General features: G+C 38.4%; 1 long non-coding RNA gene across 1 annotated transcript; it reads left to right on the top strand.

Annotated features, from left to right (window-relative positions):
• The first annotated feature begins 2669 nt into the window (after positions 1 to 2669).
• On the top strand, positions 2670 to 7482 carry LOC140343430 (uncharacterized). The gene is made up of 3 exons (XR_011923331.1): positions 2670 to 3254; positions 3330 to 3419; positions 6511 to 7482. It is a non-coding gene; the product is annotated as an uncharacterized lncRNA (long non-coding RNA).
• The last annotated feature ends 690 nt before the right edge of the window (positions 7483 to 8172 follow it).

Raw genomic sequence — 8172 nt, forward strand, 5'->3', positions numbered from 1 at the left:
AGGGGGTGAAACAGGTGATGGGCTGCACTCCTATTGTTGTGTGGTAATATAGGGGTACAGTAGGGGTTGGGGCAGGTGATGGGGTGCACTTCTATTAGAGTTTGGTAATCTGGGGGTACATTAGGGGGTAAGACATGTGATGGGGTGCACTCCTATTGTTGAGAGGTAATATGGGGGTACAGGAGGGGGTGGGATAGGTGATGGGGTGCACTCCTATTTGTGTATGGTAAAATGGGGGTACATTAGGGGGTGAGACAGGTGATGGGGTACACTCCTATTATTGTGAGGTAATATGGGGGTACAAGAGGGGGTGAGACAGGTGAAGAGGTGCACTCCTATTGTTGTGAGGTGATATTGGGGTACAGGAGTGGGTGGGACAGGTGATGGGGTGCACTCACATTGGTGAATGATAATATGGGTGTACATTAGGGGGTGAGGCAGGTGATGGGGTACACTCCTATTGTATGATAATATGGAGGTACAGGAGGGGAGAGACAGGTGATGGGGTGCACTCCTATTGTTGTGAGGTAATATGAGGGTACAGGAGGGGAAGAGACAGGTGATGGGGTGCACTCCCATTGTTGTGAGGTAATAGGAGGGTACAGGAGGGGGAGAGAAAGGGGATGGGGGCACTCCTATTGTTTGGAGGTAATATGGGGGTATAGGAGAGGGGGGTGATGAGGGGCACTCCTATGGTAATATAGGAAGTACAGGAGGAGCAACAGGTGATTGGGTGCACTACTATTGTTGTGAGCTGATATAGGGGGTACAGGAGGGGGCAGGTGATGGGGTACACTCCTATTGTTCAGAGGTAATATGGGGGTACAGGAGGAGGAGGAGAGACAGGTGATGGGGTGCACTCCTATTGTTGGACTGGTTGCATTGATTCAAATGTCATTATAGTTTGGCTTTTGAGAAATCAAATAAAGCCAAAGGGGGTTAATAATCAAGTAAGTTTGCTTGGATGGTATGCATTGATGTGACTTTTGTAACTTCATCTGTTGCTGCAATATTTTTGTGCCTGGTTTCTAATTACAGCTTCTCTTGTTTAGCAATTCTTCAGCAATGTTTTCTCATTTTATGCACAAATATTTAGTAAAAATGTATGCATGGTTTCCACTACAAACTGCTACTTGACCCCCCTTGTTGCCTTTGTCCCATTCTCAGTTAGATTGTCACATATTGTTTTTTGAATGTATTATGTACATATTCGTTTTATGAATAAATTGTCATGGTTTTTATTTCTTTTGATAGTCTGACATTTTCTGAATAAGTTGTGTTTTTCCTTTAACATGCTTCACTCATGTTGATTTGCTGCCACTGTCCTACACAACTCCTCTGTAGTGTTAAAGGTTTGCTCTCATTGTGCTGTGCTGTCTGATCTTAGCCCTACTGTATATAAACACACTTCCACTTTCTGGCCAAACAGGTTGTCAATTAGCTGTCCAGCTAAAAAAAAATAATAATAATAATTATTGCGTCAATTAGCCATCATGTGGGTACTCAAAACAACTTCCACACTCGAGCCATAACTTTCTCAGCTTTGGAAAGGGGTTTCCTCAACCCAAAGGGGGGGGGGGGGGGAGGTTTCGATAAGGGCCTTTTGAAAGCAGTCCAAATGGATTTACATCCTAAATGCCTTAACACCCCCTGGTTTAAATGACATGATGTCATATAAACCATTCCTTTGATGCACATTACTTAGTCATTTTTTCTGATTACTTTAGTAATTTCAGTGCATATTTATATGATATATCATACTTATAATCATATCTTCATTAACCTAGGTTTACTTCTAATAATTCTCACTTTTTTATTCTATTTTCTCTACATCACTGTTCAACACTTACACCGTAATTACACATGATCAAAAGTTTTTTTTCTTCTTACCAATGTGACTACTTCTTATATATGTTTATATTCTATACACCAGTACAAATACTATAATTATGAAAAGTCTTTTGTTACCACACCTATTGTTACCCTAGATTGTTTATGTATATTTTTGTCATAATTACTTCATTTTTAACTTTTACTTGCATTTATTTAAAGGAATATTGGTTTTCATCATTTATGAATTCATATAATCTTCCATTTTTTGTTCCATACAATCTTCCTTTTTTTGTTCTTTACCTACCTTCTATATTATGGAGTATATGCTTATCAATCCTTCTATTATTGATAATTAATGTATTCATTTACCAATATCACAATTAGGTTTCACTTTTTTATCTCTTATCACACCCCCTTGCGTTGGTTACAAGGGCTCCCGCATACATGATTTCTATTTGTGCGCCACATACCCCAAAGCACTATGTATTAGTTGCCTTTGCTGATTAACCCCTCGTTTGGGTCACCAAGATTTCTCCTGGTTACCATGGACCCGGAAAAAAATGGCTTCATGGCGCAAGGTGAACCCACGCAAAGGTTTAAATTCCCTCTCTTTTCTCCGCCTCCCTGGGGAAGGAGTAGTTCATTTAGTATCCTCAATGCACTTCCGCCATTTGGTGGACGGCAGTGATGCCTTGTAGTCTCCAATCATATCGCTTCCGCCATACGATTGGCGGAAGTGACTCATGAATGCACTTGCGGCCTGTTCCAGTAACCAACAAGTTGTTTTCTTCTTGTTGGTTACTGCAAGTCTCGCGCATGTGTGGTTGAATCTCGCACTGCGTCTCCAGAAAATAAAACATCACATCTTATTTTCCTATTTAAGGGCGTCCTGCGAGCTGCACCATCCCTGTTGGTGTGGAGGTGCTCTGACAGGCTGCCCTTTTTTCCTCATTACACATCTTCAACTAAATTATTCACTCCTTTGCTCCTGCTAGTGATGGTCTTGTTTATTTCGCCTTGTCCAAATAAACACTTTAAATTCTTTTTCTCTTTTAATACTAACTTCTTAATATTTTGCTCCTCCCCCCTTTTTATGTAGACAATATCAATTTGGTGCTTTATTTAAAGGAAATAATTTATTTAAGCATATGTTGACTGCGTTTTTTATGCAGCTTTCCCAATCCCACTAATTGGTAAGCACTAGACATTTATCAATTAGTCAACTTTCATCATAAAGTGAATGCATTGAGCACGGTAATGTCGTTCCTTTTTTTTTTTTGTTTTTTTTTGTCTTTCCCTCACTTTTGTAGGTATTTTTATACCCACCCCTTTAGTGGTTCTTCATACATATGAACACTTTTTTGCTGCGATCTTGTATCATTCCAAAGACACCGTATTTTCTAAACACTTCTCAGTCAATTGTAAGTACTATTTACTTCCCCGTTTCTTATTTAATGACCTGCAAACCTTATTGATAACTTTATTCCCTTTGATAGATGTTTTTAGGTACTTGATATTATCTTCTCCAATTTGTTCAACTCACCTCCACCTCCTTTTTTGACCACTCCTAGGTTGTACATTCATATGTAAGTACCCTTTAGAATCTGCTCCACATTAATCTAATAAGCACATGACTATATGATTCAGCCTACAGTCTAAATCGACTTTATTATCTTTATATGAATGTTTTCTAATGTGAAACCCATATTCCTAAGGATCTCTTGTAGATTGGTCTGTTCATTTTTACTTGTATTTCAAGAATTCTGTATCTTGTGGTTTGTTTACTTAATCATGAGATTCATTGCTTAGTGTATCATGGAACTTTGTGTACAATAATTAGTGGATAATATTGTTCAATCCTAATGAAATCAAATGGTTATTTAATCCTTTAAGTCCCAGAGTTGTTACTCAGTGTTCCCCTAATGAAGCTTTTTGGGGCGAAACGCGTTGGGTTATGTATAACCTTTAAATTGATTTTTAATAATATATGATTATTCACCATGTCTTTGTGGTAAACCTCTTATACCTTTTAATGTTATGATGAATTAAAGTGTACTTTTAAATAAGTTTAACACATAAGTGCCACAAAAAGAGCTTTCTTTCTTCCTTTCTCTCCATCTAATAAGCTGTCCAGCTGATCAACACACCTGATGATGGAAGTAGGTGTTTACACAATTCAAATAGTACTAGTATATAAAACTACCAGAGACAAATACATTTTGTGCCAAACATATTTTTTTGCTTTTCCATCCCTTCAGGGTGTTTATGCAGGTTTGAATGTCATTTTAGACCTTGGCCCACTCTATGGCCCTGATTCATCAATGAAATCCGCGCTCGCTGGTCGTGCGTACTTTCGCGCTTCCAGTGAGCCGGTTTCCCGCTGTCCAGAGTCGAGTGCGCTCGTACACTCGCCCCCCTCACTGCCGACCGGATTCCTGCCTTGATGATAATGAGCAATAGTTAAATAATGAGTCCAGTTAAATAATATCAATGAAAATGCATATGTATTTATATATTTATATGCATTTATTTGTATTTTGACATATATACACAAGTGAAATCACTAAATGTTTTTTTAAACCACCTTTGACAATAATCCTTTTTTCAATTATTTGCCAGAGAGAAGAGGAGACAGACGCTGCTGCAGCCAGAGACACACGCAGGATCGGGTATCGGGTGAGTATATTATTTTAATTATTTTATCACACCTTTGTTGTATAGGACGCACTAACTTTTCCCCCCCAGTTTTGGGGAAGAAAAAGTGTCTTATACTGCAAAAAATACGGTATATTTATTTATATTCTACAATAATATAAATATATATATATATATATATACACACATATACATAAGAAGCAAACAAAAGAACGTGTGTGTGCTTGTGACTTTTGTGAGAAAATCTAGTCTGATGTCATTCGCAAGATAGTCGCGGGATTTACCCGCGAGAGGCTTCTCCGGCATCGGAAGCTTTTATATAGGCGCCTATGTAGAGGAGTTGAACTCGGTTAACTCTTGCCTAACGGGAAAAAAATAAGTGATTTAAAAACATTTTCTTTAGGGCTAAGGGTAATATGTGTGCCATTAGAAAGAATGATTTTTTAGGGGAACAGTAACCTTTAATGCAAGCTCGCCAGTGTAAAGCTGCCGGAGATGCAGGGCTCCGGGCGAGCTCATTCAGTGGCTGAATTGAGCGACGGCTTACGATTTTGGATCGCGAATACGAATGCGCGAGCGAGCGCCCGATTTTGCTTGATGATTTAGGGCCTATATATTGACTTACTCTCCTCAGCTTGGTAGTGGAAGCACATAAAGGTGGATTTCTCCTTTAACCAGAAGCAATATCATCCATGAATGTTGCTTTGAGCCAAGCCCATGACATCAGTAATCATAGGAGGAAATAGGCAATTTTTTCATTTGAAGTATGTTGAGCAATATGCCAAAAAAGCCTCTTTCTTCCTATAATTTCTCTTTTATATGTACACACATATAAATGCATGCAAACATACATATATGCATGTGTGTACATACATGAGTGCACATGAAGCAAAACAAATAATATACACCTAAAATGAAAAACTTACCTGAATGAGGATCCTTATCTACAAAAGTGGCCGGCACATTTTTCAACTGACGGAACACAGTTCTCCCGCACATAGTGGGTCCGCATTGGCACACAACAATGTGCATCAAACAACTGAGTTTTATACGACAATTGTGCTGTTTTTAGCCTTTTACCAATTCATAGAAAGGAAAAGCTTAAAACAAACACAATTGAATTGTTAAATTGTAGGTCTGTTGGATAACCCAAGGTTAAAACATCCTGGGAAATTGTAAAGGAGATCACATAAAAATAAACCAAAACAAAAAAAATCTACAACGTTTTTAAAACAACTTTATTCAAAATAAACACGTTCTAAAAGGTCAAATTAAAATATAGAGACCACACAAACACTACTAAATTTACATGACAAAATAAAAAGAAATACACAACACATGTAAACCCACACTTTTATAAAAAGCCAAAATAGTTCAATAATGGCCAAAGAAATATTGCTTTAAAAAATACTTACAAAACTAATATGCAAAACTGGTGGAAACTGGATTAGAAAATATTTATGCAGAACAAACATTTAAAGGTGGGACATAATATTGCAATAAAACAATATGGCTACAAACACAATAACATGGCATTAACATTAACTTCCTAATTTCAAAATGGACATTGAAACATTCAAAGTATTAAAAAACAAAAGGAGCTATTGTGCTAAATGGTAAGCAACGTATAAATGTAGCAACATAGGATAACACACCAAACAAAAGCCCCCCTCCCTCCACCCCCCTCCAGTCCTTACGTGACCATTTTGGATGAGTTTACAAAGATATTCAACTCTGTATGTAGCTAATATATTATGCAAGGAGAGTAACCAATGTCATTTTAATGTTATTTAATATAGATTTGGGGGTTTTATTTGCTTGTCTGCTTGTTATTTGCTAGGAACATGACTTGGTTTAGGGAACTCGGTGGCACTTTCCATGGCACTGTGATGTTATCCAGTGCTTGTCATTTCAGACTAATATATACCCTGATTCTATGAGCAAGTATTGTATGTTCTATGGTTATAATAAATGATAGATTCATATGTTCTGATTTAATTAACTTTTTTTCTTCCCTCATAGTATTTTTGTGGTGTAGAGACCCAGGGCCTTCAGATTTGCAATCAAAGATTTCTTACTACACATTCATACTACTACACATTCAAGTCTTTAAAACTTAGAGCTCGCCCAGGAAACAACCCAAGGTTGCCTCTACCACAACTGCAGAAATAAAATCGGGGTTGGAGGCCAGCCAGAGGCTACCCCTTCTTCAGATCTGAAAGCTACCAGCACTGCTATCTTCAACATCCTATTGGATAAACCCCTGACAACAGCACTAGAGATTACAACGGGTCCCTAACTGCATGTCACAGTCGTCCGCTATTCCCAGTGGTGTGATCTGTAGCGTTCACTGTTTTTGCTGTAACAATTATGTGAAAAGCATAGCTGGAAGGCCAATTTGATTTTAATGGTGCTCAAATCCACCTACTGCTAAATATGTCCAGGCACATTGAAGATGCGCCTGCTATTTGACTTAATTAAAAACTGTCATGCTACGTACATATGGGGTCATCCTCATTACTCTGTGGAAGCCTATGAACAGTCTGCACTGGGTGTAACAATCCTTACTTAGTGTGACAAACTAATGCTCTACTTCTTGGATAACGACCAAACCTTTTTTTCATCTGCATACTACTGAATGTCATACAATTTGCTTCTACTTGCTTACTCTCATTTACTTATGATGATTACTGTCTACCGATATGACATGGGTACTGTTATGGCAGGAAGATCTTTTAGACCTCTCCTGCCTGGGACTGAACAGTTGCACTAACACTAGTACTTATAATGTTTTTTTGTTGTTTATAGTTGCTAAATTTCTATTTCTGATGTGGTTCTCTGATGTTCCCCAATCCTGCTACTGTATCAGGCTTGAACTTTAGGGGTGGGTCTGTTCTTTATTTTTGACTAGCTGATAACCCGGCGTTGCCCAGGTATTTATTTATTGCAATCTTATAATACGCAAGAAATGAATCAAATAAAGCTATAGTGATTTTCTGGTCTACGGTGTTGTTTCATTTTTTTGTGTTTGATTGCACTCGGCCAATTGCCTTACGTTTTCTCGAAGGCATTTTTACAGGCCAGAAATTTGTAAGAGTCCAAAAAAAAGTATGTAAAATTTTAAGCAAAAGGCATACTGTCACTGAGCAATATGTACACACATACATACTGTACATACATGCAAATATACCTCTGACATATACCACAGCACTGTACAAAGATCAGTGGTGAACGCACATATGTCCAGCAATTTTGGTTTATATGTTTAGATGCGTTTTCGAGTGATGATATACACACATTCATACATACATACATACAAATATAGCTCTGACATATAGCACAGCGCTGTACAAAGATGACTGGTGCACTCATATGAGTCTCGTATAGCAAGTTTGGTTGAAATGTCTCCATGCTTTTTTAAGTGATGGTGGAACATACATACATACACACACACACTTACTGAAGGCCAGAAAGTTGTCAGCGCATTTCCGCCGGTCGTACACAGCCAGTGCCAGATTGGTGGAGTTACAGCGAAATCTGAACCTGCCAGTGCACCGGTTAGTTTGTGATGTGGCCACACATTGGAATTCCACATTTTACATGCTGCAGCGGCTGGCTGAACAACAGAAAGCGGTGGTGGATTATGTGTCAGAGTCTGTTCGTTTCAGACGCATACCCACATCA

Source organism: Pyxicephalus adspersus, chromosome Z, assembly GCF_032062135.1.
Source record: "Pyxicephalus adspersus chromosome Z, UCB_Pads_2.0, whole genome shotgun sequence".
NCBI classification, from domain to species: domain Eukaryota; kingdom Metazoa; phylum Chordata; class Amphibia; order Anura; family Pyxicephalidae; genus Pyxicephalus; species Pyxicephalus adspersus.